This window comes from Lolium rigidum, chromosome 3 (assembly GCF_022539505.1).
Source record: "Lolium rigidum isolate FL_2022 chromosome 3, APGP_CSIRO_Lrig_0.1, whole genome shotgun sequence".
Classification (NCBI taxonomy): domain Eukaryota; kingdom Viridiplantae; phylum Streptophyta; class Magnoliopsida; order Poales; family Poaceae; genus Lolium; species Lolium rigidum.
In genome coordinates, this window is record NC_061510.1 from 301,946,424 (window position 1) to 301,961,585 (window position 15,162).

The following is a 15,162-nucleotide window of genomic DNA, read 5'->3' on the forward strand; positions in this document are numbered from 1 at the left end:
CGAAAGAAAGAAAGAAAGAAAAGAAAAAAACCATAGAAACCGCTAGAGCCGAGAAACAACAAAGACCCGAAAATTTGCATTTGTTTTTTAGCAGAAAACCCGAAAATTTGCAAAACAGTGAAAACCGGAAGAATCCAATCTCCTGCGCCTTAATGGGCCGGCCCGAAAAGCGATCCCACGTTGGCGTACCCTATTAACGCCCGCAGCTGGGCGGGAAATAGGATTGACGAGTAGGCACGCGCGTAGGAAAGAAACCAAGCACTGTCAATAGGGCACGCCGCGCCCGTTCGTCACCGCTGGGCCGGCGCTCATCTCGTCGACGGCGCCCAGCTCGCCGCGGCCACCGTGCGTCCTATTCGTGACCTTCCTCCACCCCGCTCATCACCGCCTACTACCTCCACTCGATGCCGGCGCCATCTCAGCTCTCTTGCCGTGACCGCGTGCAAAGAAAGATGGGGAATCAGGCGGAGGTGGAGAAGATTCTGTCGGAGGAAGAGGCGGAGGTGGGGGAGAATCTAACAGAGGAGGAGGAGGCGAAGCCGGGGAAGAATCTAGCAGCGGAGGAGGGTGAATTTTTTTTCAGCGGGACAGGTCTGTGCTCCTTCCGACCTTCCCCCATGGATTTCATCGTTTCTTGGTTGAGGACATGTGCGTGCATGTATTCTAGTTTGTGCTAATGCCTGTGTTATGATCTGCCTTTGTCTGATGTTACCCTCTTGTCATCATCAGTAATGAAAAAGGTTGGCTGTCAGATCTTAATTTTGTGATCTGCTCCTTTAATAGTATATCATGATGATGTTGATGCAGATTTGCATCCGTGTTGGATTAGATTATCCTGATATTGTTCTAATTTGTGAGCATGAGTGAAATTTTGAATTGTTAGATGAAATCCTCATATTATTGCCTAACATGTTTGTGTATTTCTGAATTTTAACATGGTTTACCCCTGCATAAACAGTATTTGGACTATGTTAGTATGCTTAGGATACTCCATTATGTTTATTAATGGCACATCATTACATTTTTTCTCAAAATTTACCTGTATCTATCATATACTGGAGTACGGCCTCACGGTCACAGGATGTGTTTTGCTGTTCTGAACCATGAGATTGTGTTTAGGTAGGCCAAGATCATTCTAGCTTTGATAGTCTGTATTTTGCACAGATTTTATTTACCTACAACAAGCCGATTTACATGTTTTTCTGGTGTTTTATTTTCCTGATGATATCATCGCTGTGGAAAATAATTTAATTGGTAAGTTGACCATAATAGTCATACTGGACACATCCAAAACTATCCATGTGAAATATCAAACCGTATTTTCATTCCCACTTGAGCTTAAACAGGCGAAAGATTGTGTATGCAGTTATTTTAAGGTATATTCATTGAGACTGTACTGAGTACATATTATTCCAAGGGAGCTAGATAGATTTCAGTCCTTGATGCAACAGCAGGAGAACCTACATGTAATTCATGAGACTGTGCATGTTCTTCTTACCTTTCTCTTTGACCCTAGATATTTTGTTGGACTAGTTAACTTTGTGGTAGCGGCAACTCTGCAGTAAAGGTCTTTGTCCAGTATGCAATTGCGTGTGGTCCTTAGGTATTGTTCTTTAAGGGTGCTTTTATTTCTTCACTAGTATTTCTTCTTAAAAGTTTGCTGCTGGGTACTGTTTAGGGGATGTATTGATGCCCTGTGGATGTCTGAACTAACTCAGTTGCGGAACTCAATTGTTGATACTTTCTTTCTGGTTGTGTTGATCAAAGATGCTATGTGTTGTTTGACTTAAAATCGCGTAGGCATGGGAATGCTTTTGCAATATGTTATTAGCTTTTGGCCTTCAGTTCTTTATGTATATCTGACTTCTAGTGCATTCTCTATTTTCTTAAAGAATGCCGTGTTGGACCTCTAGTTCCGCCACACCGCCGCTTCGGCAGATCCTTCAATTTCGACGGCCTTAGCCGCATGCCGTAACATACTATTGGCCATTTTGCAACAATATGACAGTTTGATATCATTTTTTATTTGATTGGATCCACCTCTCGTGATGGATATGTAAACCTTGGCGATTTACACCATGTAAGTTTTGTTTCTGCTTCCAACTACCAGTTACATTTATTCATGTCGAGGAAAGGTTTCAGTTAACTCTCACTACTCAAAACAGAGAAGAATGGAAATGCTAGGGGGTTTTCTGTAAAAATTACATACCAACATGTTTGAATTAGTTTACTTCAATTTCAAAGGGACATTACAGTTTCAATTTAACATGTCCACTTGTTATGCACATCATACCGACAGTGGATTTTCGTTCCTGCCAGAGGACACCGAAGACACCAAAGCACTCGAGAGGAGATGGCGGGCCAGCGGACCAGCCACTTCTCCAAATTGCCGCCGGCGACCTCATCCGCGCCGAGCTCGTGTCCATCGGTCTGCAGGTGAGGATAGCTTATTCCTGAACTGATAACTTTAGTTTAGATTTTCTATCCCCTATATTATGCAAGCTGGGGTTCTAGACTTCTAGTATCTGATGCAGGTGGAGCATAATTTCAACAGAGTACATATGCAATAAGAGAGTAATTATAAGATGTAAGATTCCAGCTTAGTAATTCCTCATCCCAAGGCCATAATTACGCCATATTTGCATATGTCCAATTTCAGTTTCAGTGGAATTGCAGGATGTTGGGCTGAGAGAGGTCGGAGGCAAATCGTGGCTCATCCGGGGTGGAACGGGAGAAGGGGCCTTGGAGCGGCAGCGCGAGAGGGGCTGACGCTAGGCTCGGCTAGCGGAGGAGCTTCGGTGCTATGGTGGCGTGGTCGACGAGGAAGATGCGGCGGAGGGCGAGCTCCCGTCGGGATGGAAAGGAGAACGTGTCGACAAGGCCGTAGCGGGAACAGGAGCGGCAGGGCCATGCTGCCCCACGCCGGTGCTATCCCTCAGTCGGTGTGGCCTTACTCGAGCCCTCAGCCGGTGAGTGGAGCGGCGGCGCAGCCGTAGGATGAGCGGCGACAGACTGTCGGGAGGAAGGAGACGAGTGGGCAAGATCTGAGTTTGGAATTTCGGGCCACATCTGGAATGATTTGTATGTATGCATGATTTTTTTTTTTTTGTAAAATGTACAGTACACTATGGCCCCAACAAATTCGGTGAGACAAAGGGAGTATTTGATTGCTTGATTGCATGAATATAAAATATTTGCTGTGGACATATTTGTAATAATGTATCACAAATATGAAATAACATGTTGTACAAGTTAGCTACGTGTGATCATTTATGTCCACCGACAGCTAAATTAATTGACATGGATTTCACGGACAGTGTCTCATCATTTATGTCCACCGACAGTGTCTCATCATTTATGTCCACCGACAGCTAAACTTTTGAACGTGGTTTATGCAATTGATACAATGGACATCACAGACGTGTCCGCCTATATCCTAATTATCTGTTAATGGTTCCCATAATCAAGCCCACATACATTAAAAGTATGGTGTAATATAAATAAATTGTATTTATACTAAACATTTGTAATTATTTATAACATATTTCCATCAAACTATTATATTGGCCAGTATATTTTTTTTGGTTACTTAATTAGTTAGGATTATTTAGCACATCAATGCTTCTAAATATTATTATAGAGATTTCGTTATACAATTATGACGTCTAGTGTTGACAAAAGACACTTGCATGGTCTTGAACTTAAACAATGTTCTTCTAAGAAAAATTTACTTTTTTTAATTTTCCGTACATTTCCACTTTAAAATTTCTATACCCAAAGTTCACTAAGAATATGCTTTAAAAAATAGAGAATTAGATATCTTTGCGGACTATTGTGTAACACTTACATGAATGTAGTTTCAAAATTGTTTGCGGGTTAGGGTGCGTCTATTTTGATATATATTTATATATTCTAAATACATAGGAGAGGTCTTTGGCGGCATAGTTTGATGGTGGTTTCTAGTGTATGGTTAGTAATAAGAAAATATAAATTATAGACTATATAAGGTGTTTATAAGGAACTTATCACTGTATTGTTGGCATGCATCCGAGAGAGGACGTTGAAATCTTAGAACACCCAAGTTGTATCACTGGGCTTAGTGTTGATGCTGCCATCGACGAGATGGGGGGCGCTAGACTTGACGAGGAAAATGAGGAAGAAGGGTCTCAATGTTGAGTGGAGTAAGTTGACGGAGCCGAGGACCGCCGAGATGTTTGTACAATTGTTATGTTGGAGGTGAAGCAACAACAATATTGCAAGGGGTTTGATGACGCGTGAAGCACACGTCTGTTGGGAACCCCAAGTGAAAGTTGTGATGCGTACAACAGCAAGTTTCCCTCAGTAAGAAACCAAGGTTATCGAACCAGTAGGAGATGAAGGCCACGTGAAGGTTGTTGGTGGAGGAGTGTAGTGCGGCGCAACACCAGAGATTCTGGCGCCAACGTGGAACCTGCACAACACAATCACAATACTTTGCTCCAACTTAACAGTAAGGTTGTCAATCTCACCGGCTTGCTGTAAACAAAGGATTAAACGTATGGTGTGGAGAATGGTGTTTGTTTGCAAAGAACAACAGATAACAAAGATTGCAGTAGATTGTATTTCAGATGTAAAAGAAAGGACCGGGGTGCACAGTTCACTAGTGGTGTCTCTCCAATAAGATAAATAGCATGTTGAGTGAATAAATTACAGTTGAGCAATTGATAAATAGAGAGGGCATAACAATGCACATACATATCATGATGACTACTACGAGTTTTACTTAGGACATTACGAAAAATAACATAGACCGCTATCCAGCATGCATCTATGCCTAAAAAGTCCACCTTCGGGTTAGCATCCGCACCCCTTCCAGTATTAAGTTGCAAACAACAGACAATTGCATTAAGTACGTAAACAATACAAACATCCTTAGACAAATCATTGTTATTTTATCCCTAGTGGCAACAGCACATCCATAACCTTAGAACTTTCTGTCACTGTCCCAAATTCAGTGGAGGCATGAACCCACTATCGAGCATAAATACACCTCTTGGAGTTACAAGTGTCAACTTGGCCAGAGCCTCTACTAGCAACGAAGAGCATGCAAGATCATAAACAACACATATATGATAGATCAATAATCAACTTGACATAGTAATCCATATTCATCGGATCCCAACAAACACAACATGTAGCATTACAAATAGATGATCTTGATCATGATAGGCAGCTCACAAGATCTAAACATGATAGCACAAGAGGAGAAGACAACCATCTAGCTACTGCTATGGACCCATAGTCCAAGGATGAACTACTCACGCATCAGTCCGGAGGCGGGCATGGTGATGTAGAGCCCTCCGGTGATGATTCCCCTCTCCGGCAGGGTGCCGGAGGCGATCTCCTGAATCCCCCAAGATGGGATTGGCGGCGGCGGCGTCTTAATATGTTTTCTCGTATCGTGGCTCTCGGTACTAGGGTTTTCGCGTCGGAGAGAATAAATAGGCGAAGGGGCAGAGTCGGGGGACGCTCGAGGGGCCCACCCCATAGGGCGGCGCGGCCAGGGGTGGGGCCGCGCCCCCTAGGGTGTGGCCGCCTCGTCGCCCCTCTTCGTCTCCTCTTCGGACTTCTGGAAGGCTCCGTGGAAAATAAGACCGTGGGCTTTTGTTTCGTCCAATTCCGAGAATATTTCCTGTGTAGGATTTCTGAAACCAAAAATAGCAGAAAACAGGAACTGGCGCTTCGGCATCTTGTTAATAGGTTAGTGCCGGAAAATACATCAAAATGATATAAAGTGTATATAAAACATGTGAGTATTGTCATAAAACTAGCATGAAACATAAGAAATTATAGATACGTTTGAGACGTATCAGGGTTGTGGCCATGGTAGCGTCGGAAGTGAGATTGGCTAGCTCTTTATGTTGATACCTGGAAGTAGAGAGATTACAGTTCAAAAATCGCCTTACAGAAACTTCATTCACAGAAATAGAATACCCAACTACTTATGTTGTTAAGGTTTATTACAATAGTAACCACACACTTAGGTATACAAGACATGCATGGTTAGCCGATGTTAATACCGCATTACCAATTTTACTTGGTACTGCACTCTATTAATCGTTTCGTGCTTTCACTTACTCTACATTGGGCATCTTTTTGTAGATATTATAGCACACCATTAGAATTGAAGATAAACGGGTTTAAATTTTATTCTTACAAAAAGTCGCCCTTTTCTAGCAATTCCAGATGAAACACTACTATTTTTCTCTCCGCCCTTTGAGCCAATTTCAGTTTTGACCATTTGGAATAAAAAGTTTCATCCTTATAAGTTCAGTGAAAATACTAAAATTTCTATAGGCTGCGAAAAATACAAAATAAACTCCATAGAATTTGGAAGTATTCATGGATGAATGATGTTGTATTTATAGAAAATAATTTAATTATGGTGATATTGTTGATTTCTTCTTAAGGATTAACCAAATTTTGTGTCAGTTATTTTTGGATTTGATTTGGATTTTAGTAGGGAGATTTAAAATCCTACCCATGGACACCGTGCAATAGAGCTTACCCATACAAAACGGTGAAAGTAGATGTTCTTTTTAGGAAAACTAGTAATGCCACATATTGAATAATTCACAAGAAGTAGGTATTAACATTTACTCTAAATGTATCATCCAAATTCCAACCCAATATTAGAGAATAAAAATAATTTGTGAGCCAAATAATCATGTATTTGCAAAACCGTTTGTACTGTAGTTTGAAACAAACTTAATTCAGGTTTTGATGATGATATGCTTTTCTCCCAAATCCCTAAGAGCATCCCCACTCGTTGGCGCTCCCCACGCCCAAATCCGGCTATATTTTCGCCCGGATTGGAGGAAGATTTGGCGTGGGGAGGAGTAGTTTCCCAGCCGCGTGCCCAGGCGAAGGCGACGATGCAAATTTGAAAAACGGAAACTTGACAAACTACAGCCAAAACCGGGCGAATTTAGACTAAATTTAATGATATTTACTATATAACGGGCGAAGTTCATAGATAGAGGCCGAATTCGACTATATTTCGAATTCGGCTAGGGGAATTCAATTGCTAATTTAAAAACACGGCGCTCTACATGCCGAAATGGCGGTAGAACACCGTGTAGTCGCCGCCGTCGTCGTCGTCGGAGCCGTCGTCGTCGACCTGCGGCGGCGCGGCCTGGCTGCTGCTGCCCTGGCCGGCGTCTCCCCATCGACGCGGGGATGGCTTGTACCATTCGTCGTCCGACGCTTCGAGGTCGACGAATGGGACATCGACGCCGGATGGAGGTGTCGCAGGCCGGCGGTAGCGAGCGACGTCGGCGGCGGCGGTTGGAGCGGCGGCGCGGGCGGCGAGTTGCTGCGCGGCGGCCAGGTCTATCAGCCTCGCCTGCTGCTCCGCCTCCTGGCGCTCCCAGTCGCGCCTCGACCACTCCAGGGCGGCGTCCTTGGGGAGGGCGTTGTCGGCGGGCACCAGGTCCTTGAGAGATCGCCTCCGCAACGGCAGCCTCCTCCGCGCGCTTCGCCTCCTCCTCGGCGAGCCTGTTTGCGGCGGCGTTGGTGGCGGCAGCGCCGTCCTCCTTCTTCGCCGACTTCCTCTTCCGCCCACGCTGCGGGGAAGAGGGTTGGTCGCGGATGACGAGGGCGCCGCTGCGCCCTCTGGTCGGCGGAGGAGACGCTGGCTCCTTCTTGACGCGCACCGGCGCCGGCGTCGACGGAGACGTCGCCTCCCTTTTCACCGGCGCCAAGGACGGCCTCAGCGCCGATCCGGAAGACGACGAGCTGGCAGCCATGCGCCGTGGCTGCCAGACGCTTCCCCGGCGGCGGCTCGCTGATGCCCTCGATGTAGGGGGCATCGTCAGCACGGGGAAGTTTCCGCCCTCGATGTGCTCGAGGACGTTCTCCAGCGTCCGGCCCGGCGCGCTCCACCAACGTCGGCGTCCCGCGGCGTTGTTGCGCGGAGGCGGAGGCGGCGGGCCGTCGTAGGCCGCCAGCTCCCGCTCCCACCGCCGGAGGAAGTAGGAATTCCACCGCGTGTAGTTGTCGGGGTGGTGGCGCGGGTCGGCGCGCTCCTCGTCCGTCATTGTGAGCCGCGCCTCCTTGATGGCGGCGTCGAGGGCGTCGCCCCGAGGCGGCGGCGGGATTGGTACGCCGCCACGACTAAGCCTCCACCCGCCGCCGGGAGGCCTCGTGTCCGGCGGGCAGGGGTACCCCGCCTGGTGGAGGAGGTGGCCCTCCCACTGGTGGAGCGACCGGCGGGGGAAGCCATTGGCGGCGGCGCCGTCGTCGTCGGAGAACGCCATCGTTGGAGGTGGAGGAAGAGTGGAGCAGGGGAGGGAGAATGGAGGAAGAGTGGAGCAGGGGCGTCGCGGCGAGCGGAGTGGCTTTAATAGGCGCGGCGGGCGCGGTGGGGCGGCGGCGAGTAATGACGCGTGGAAGACGATGCGTGCGCGGAAGCCGATGCGACGGCATTAACTCGCCGAATGGATGCTACGCGGCCGGCGAATGCTGACCGGCGGCAGGCTTTTACAGCGCGCGGAAGACGATGCGATGAGGACGACGATCGGTGTCTCTCACCGACAAGTTGGGGCCACCAGACGCGCGGGAAGTTTCCTCGCCGTTTCGCGTGCTTTTGTTTCGTCCGGAGTCCCCGAGAGCTCCCCGGGGGGCCGGGGATGGCCTGGGATCGCCGGATGAATTTTGGCCCAAATCCGAACGAAATCGAGAAACCGGGGACGCGACTGAGCCGAATTTTGCCGTCCGGATGGAAAAAACATCGTTCGGGGGCCTCGTCAGGGAGACTAGTGGAGATGCTCTAAGAGCTCTAAGAGCATCTCCAGCCGCGTCCCCCAAACCGTCCCCCAAAGCGCGCCGGATCGAGCGTTTGGGGGACGTGTTTTGTTCGTGCCGCGTTTGGGGGACGTCGCTCCCCAGCCGCGTCCCCCAAACGCCGCCCCCAAACATTAAAAGTACTTTTTTTGGCTAGAAAAAAACTATTTACTAATATTCAAATCGGTTGAACATAAACAAATTATATATAAAACTTCGGAAAAATATAATAAAATACATATAAACTATCTACTTCTTCTTCTTCGCCGATGGCCCCGCCTCGTCGTCGTCATCGCGGTGGCGCTTCCTGCTCGTCACCTCTTCCGAAGAGGCGGTGTCGGCGCCCGACGCGTCGGAGTCCTCCTCGTCGTCGGCGGTGCTCGTCGGCTGCGCCTTTGCCTTGGCCTTGGCCTTGGCGGCCTTGGCCTTGGCCGCCTTCGCCTTCGCACGGGCCACCGCCGCCGCCGCGTCCTCGCTCTCTTCTTCCTCCGCGTCCTCCTCCCAGCCCAGCCATTCCTCCTCGCTGTCAACCGGCGGCGGGGAATCGTCGCCGCCGCTCGGCGTCCCGGCTCTCTCCCACCAATGGCGCCGGCCGGCAGGGCTTTCCTCGCCGGAGGTGTCGGACGGGAGCCGGGAGATGTAGCTCATCGTCGCCGGAGGTGTCGGATGGAGGCTTGGATGAATGGTGGCGTACGTACGGCGTACGTACGGGTCTTATTGAGCGCGGATGAACGGCGGCGCGAAGTCGAAGAGAGCGGCGGTTGCTCTTCCGAGGAGTCGGCGCTCCATTCGGCGGGGTTGGCGCGTCGTCGACGCGGCTGCCAATGCGACGGTTCCGCTTCCCGGCAACCGCACCGTCGCTACGTATGTGGCGGTTGAGCGTCCGAGCCGCTGACGGGTCGGGCCCGCGCCTCCTCGCCTCTCATTTCGTTGTGTCCGGCGTGCCCGGTGCGTCCCCTGTGGGACGGGGACGGGCTCGGGACGCCGGACACCGTACCGGGCCGCGCCGGACAAAAAGGGCCTTTGAGACGCGCGGCTGGGAACATTTTTTTATCCGGCGCGCCCAAATCGCTTTGGGGGACGGTTTGGGAGACCCGACCGGAGATGCTCTAAGCTTCCAGCGTTGGCAGCGTTTCTGGTCGATCCGCAGGTCACTTTCATGGGCCCCGCATCGTTTTTTTTTCTGCCCACCGTGGCCTTTTTCACCCCGTGCGTGTAGGCGGTGCCCGGGCGGAGAGGTGCGACGCGAGGTCGGTTTCATTCTCTTCGTTTTCTTTGACTGGTCGTTGGTGACACCTCTTTATCTCCTCGACATGACGCCGCCAACCATCGCCGCACCTCCTAGCGCTCTCGCCTCGACCTCTGCCTCCATCTGGAACACCGGCGACGGCCGACGGGTGAGGCCACCCCGCCATGGCCATCTCTCTCTCCCTCTCCAAACCAGGCGGCGGCAGTAAACCCTAGCCCGGTCAGCGTTCGTGGAGCGAGATTCAGGCCGAAGATGGTGGCTGCAGCTGCTGAACGACTGATGGCCGCTTCCATGCCCCTGGTGAGTTCCCTTGCTTCTTTGATTTGGTTTAATTTCGTTTTTGTTTTGAAGTCTTTGGCCCCTTTCTTTGTAGCCAATGGATTTTACTTAGAGGAGGACGCATTTGGATTGAGATATGTTTCACTGAAGCCAATGGCTTCCGGCTTCCAGAAGTGGATGAGTTTGGATCAGAGGCTAGGTATGGCACACGGAGGTTGTGTTACAGATTAACCGCATGTTTATGTCCGTGTTGCGCTGCGCAGTATGGTGTTGTCGACGGTCCTGGCATGGTGCCGAGCACAGTTGGTGAGCATGCGCAGCCTGTGTTCCTCACTTAACAACTGCACGACCTGGTGCCAATGCCTTTTTCTCCTTAGGAAACACAACTTAGATACTGTAAGTTGATGCAGATAATTCAAAAATCAAGTAATGGAATTTGCAATCCAATAACAAGCATGTTGTAGAAAATAATCTCCTTCATAATATCATTATTTTTATTTCTTGGAATTTGCACTTACATAACACAACAAAACAGGGCAGGAAATTGCGAGATTACTTTTCTTGTTTGCAACTCTAGCAATAATATGTTGCAAAAGGTGTATTTGATTTGTACATTGCAACACATAGATGCTGCAATGGACTTTTGGCTATAGTGAGTGTTTGCTTCAATCAACCAATAGTATTTACAAAAAAAATTAGTTGATTTGAATCTCAATAAACGTTGGAGAAAGTACTGCTCGGATCTGTAGGCCTATATGTGATAGGTCTGCCTGCCCTTTGTCTGTGAAGCACAGTCTAGATAGTTTAATGTGTTTTAATCAAATTCTCATGGTTTCTGAATAAAAAAATAGCTTTGGGATGAATCTTATGCACTTCAGATTGGCGCTCCAGCTGATTCGGCGCTTGTGGGGCCTGTTGTGGATAGACCTAGGGTGCACAACAGGAAGTACAAGGGCGAAACAGGGATGGACCGCATTGGCCATGCACTGGGTGGATAGGACGTACTGTTTGACAAATAGTAACAGATTGTTTAAGTGTAACTTTTTGTTCTGATTTGATATTAGACAAGTATGATATGAAGGTGAGGTGTAGTTGGTTCTAGGTTTTGTCCAGCTTCAGGAAGAGAGAAAGCTGCTTAGTTTTTCAGTTCGTATGTGGCTTTACAAAATAGCTATTGCACCGAGCACATACATTTGCAGCCCGTAATATTATACGATGTTAGCTTCAGTTCATCACCTTTCATTTCATACTTCTTATTTTTGTTACTACTCTGTGTAAGAATAAACAAATCCTAATGGATTTAGTGTGTTCCATTCATCACTTTACAGATTTGCTGCTAACAGATTCTTTATGTTCCATAAAATGGGCAATTGGCAGGGTTCAGTTTAGTTCCTAAGAGGAGATGCAAATCAAGTAGATTATGTACTGTGATGTTTGCTTCTTTGCTAACTGCACATGTGTTGTGGTAAGATATCAGCCGTATGTATGAGCATTTCTGTATTTGAGGAATTCTCATGCAAATTTCTAGATTTAAGGAATTCTCGTGTAGATTATTAGTTTGCATGAAGCATACTAAACTCACTATAAGCAATATAAATTGTGCACCGAAGCAGAGCTTGTGACAGGGCAAATGTGGTCCTTGAAAGCAGTAGCAGTGTAAGCAAGCGGAGATAAAGGAGAGGCTCAAAAGAGTGCGTACAATAGATCTATTTTTGAAAGTTAGTGTGGTACCAGATTGTTCCAGGCTGACCGTGTATCACCTCTAGAGTTGTCTTCTTACTCTACAATATGTTCGTATAACTCCTAGCATACTAGCACAACTAATGATCTCACCTTCCAATGAATGATCTTAGCTGCAGATAAATTCATCCTGCTACAAGTTTCTGTGTCATTAGATTTGAAGCTATTTAGCTCATATTTTAACTTCCATGTTGCATGCTACTACATAATTACATAAATTCATATTATTCTATCGGTAAAATGGACGGGCGCAGCAACGCGCACCATCATGGAAACATGTTTCTGTGAGGATGAGTTTTGAGTAAAGGGAAAAGTTTTCTTAATAGCTAATCACCAGCACAATATTAATTGTTGGTTGTTCTAGAATATATGATCTACTGTGATTAGGACAGGTAAAACACACACAATTGCTTTTATGAGGGAAGGAACGTGTGTTGTCACACTTTGGAAGTCCATATTCATTTTGTTAGTGCTAGAAACTACAGTCCACATCTTCAACTCATAAGTGTCCAGTTTGGATCATACTTCCTCTGTTACAAAAATATAAGTCGTTTTAGTGAGCTAACATAGCCTACTCAAATATCTTATATTTTGGTAAGGAGGTAGTACATGAGAAGAATCATACTTGGTTATATGATTGATAAAAATACTTTTTTCCTATGAATTACTCATGCTCATATGTGATAAAAATCCTAAGTTTATGGCTCAGGGTGGCCCTGTTGTGGACTGCCGAATAGCTATTTGGGCGTCAGCGGCAAATTGATCCAATTCATTGCCAGGTACGCACCGGCCACCCGCACCACGCGGTCATCCAGGCGTTCGTCAGCGTCAATGGGCAAATTGATCCAATTCACCGCCAATCACGCACACATCTTTCTCCTTTCAGGCCAATGGACCTTGCTGTGTGGACTCCACTTTTCTTTCCTTTGTATTATTTGCAATACCTCAATTCTTAGTAATCCACTCATGATGCTGGTAGCAGAGTAAATCTGGTTATGTTTCCTCACTGTTGGTAGTTCCTCCACCTCCCCAACACGGCCAGCTCCTCCCCAGTTATGTATTCCATTTCATCGAGTGCTTCAGGTGAGAGCAGATTAAATTACAGTTGTTGATGTGTATGTCTTCATATATAGCATTTGGTGCCATGCTTTTGTGTTATTTTGCAAGGTTCTCTCTTTTGTCAATATGTTACTATTGTTTGCCAAGCAATTGTTTTTTTAGTACTGAACCATATACTTATCTTCTGAGTGTTCACCTGACAAAACTAGCATTGCCACATATGGTGGGTGAAAATAAAGTTGCACTTCTAGCTTCCTTAGGAGTCGTTCGAGTTATCAACTGCTAACATGAATTCTCAAATGACACATGCATCCTCCATGATCTACTTAGATGTAAACTTTTGTTGTTGGCGAAAAGGCAGTTTGAGCTTCTTTTCATTGACTGAATAAATTTTCCATGGGAGTCATTTCGCCAAAAAATGCAGAAACTGAGATAGGTTATAGTTGGTACCACTATGCACAATAGGCTGTTTGATCTTACAATGTTGAACCTTACAATCTTCTGCACCCTTATTTATGCGATGTAGATTGTTTACGGTGAATGTCATTTGGTATTACAATATGCGATATTCGAGCCCTTCGAGGGGCCCTGACTGCAATATTTTAACTATGGTTGTTACGCTTCAGCATTTAGCAACAATATATTTGCAGATCATTTAAACAACAGTAAGATTACCTGTCGGAAACCAAGTAAGCTGAACAAAGCATTTAAACAACTAAAGGAGTACCCACAGCTGAATTTCGCTTACAGAAGAATTATCAGCCACAGTTTCTACCAAGTCTTGGGACATAGTATGGATCATTGGTTTTGTGAGTATGCCAAGTCATATTGGTTATCCCGAAGAGTTCCGTCGAGAAATATATTGAACATAGGATGCGGATGTGGTAACTTATTTGTGGTTTAGGACAATTGAAAGCTTTTTAGTGGGTTTGTTCATTTTCTGAAGCATGTATTAGTGCGAAAACACCTCTTTGACATGAACTTCTATAGCACAGATTCATATGACAAATGTAAATTATGTTTCACCTATGTTAGTGTAAACATTATACGAGTGAAATACAGAAAGTATGATTTGCAGTTTTCATATTGTAACCGTTTAAGTTTTTATTTGAGAGGGTAATTGGTGTAATCTGTTAGAAGTAAGAGGTAATGAGTTACATCATAGATTTTAAGCTTTTGGCTTTGTACTCATGTGGCTAGCTACAGAAGATGCAACTAATAATGATGCATTACCATATATAAGAGTTGACTGGTCCTTTAGTTGTTTAAATGCTTTGTTTATCTTGGGTTTGACAATTTATCTTACTGTTATCTGATCTATAAATTATTTTTTGTTCAGACACGTTGGCTACGAATGGTTGGTCACATAATGATGTGTGCGTCCTCTGCATGTCCAGCACGGAAACTACTTGAAACATGTTGCATGTTTTCACCTTCACTCTTCAGCTCTGGTGCGAGCTCTTGGCCATTGTGCGCCTGCCTCGAGTTTCCTGCCTGCCCAAAGACCTCACTGTCCCTCAACTGCTCCTCGAAACTCACAAGATGGTGCCCAAGCTTGAGCAAAAAGGGTGTGATGCGCTCTTACAGCTGACTTTGTGGTCAACATGGAATGAACTGAAATGTGTTAAACCTTCAAGATGAAAGCTTTCTCCGGCTCTACTTTCCAAAGTTTTCATGCTTCATATGATTTTTTTTAGATGGCTTCAAATGAAATTCTGATATAGTGTGTTCTCACCGTGTTATGTGTTTATTGTTCTATAGCACCTCCAATTTTTTTATTTGGTACGCTTATGAAAATATGGATATCTGCTGCAGGCTTGCCGCATCTGTTTGTGATGTGCGAGTCGCTGGTCCATGTCAGGCAAGTTTGTCTCTGTTAGTTTGTTATAACACAGCTGTAAGGAAAACCTTCTGTTGAAAATTCAAACGTTGATACATTAAACTTAAACATAAACTACCCTGAATTTACATCAAGCCATGCAGGTTGGTTGTTGTTTGAGCATTTTGTTTTT

General features: G+C 46.2%; 2 long non-coding RNA genes across 4 annotated transcripts; both read left to right on the top strand.

Annotated features, from left to right (window-relative positions):
- Window positions 1–496: 496 nt before the first annotated feature.
- LOC124699759 lies at window positions 497–2,775 on the top strand. The gene is made up of 3 exons (XR_007001506.1): window positions 497–2,080; window positions 2,300–2,587; window positions 2,666–2,775. It is a non-coding gene; the product is annotated as an uncharacterized LOC124699759 (long non-coding RNA).
- A 7,427-nt stretch (window positions 2,776–10,202) lies between these two features.
- On the top strand, window positions 10,203–14,892 carry LOC124703634. Of its 3 annotated transcripts, none has more exons than XR_007003192.1 (4): window positions 10,203–11,816; window positions 12,801–12,870; window positions 12,978–13,174; window positions 14,490–14,892. It is a non-coding gene; the product is annotated as an uncharacterized LOC124703634 (long non-coding RNA). The 3 variants fall into 3 exon arrangements; XR_007003191.1 differs by having other exon boundaries at window positions 10,203–10,372; window positions 10,446–12,870; XR_007003190.1 differs by having other exon boundaries at window positions 10,203–12,870.
- The last annotated feature ends 270 nt before the right edge of the window (window positions 14,893–15,162 follow it).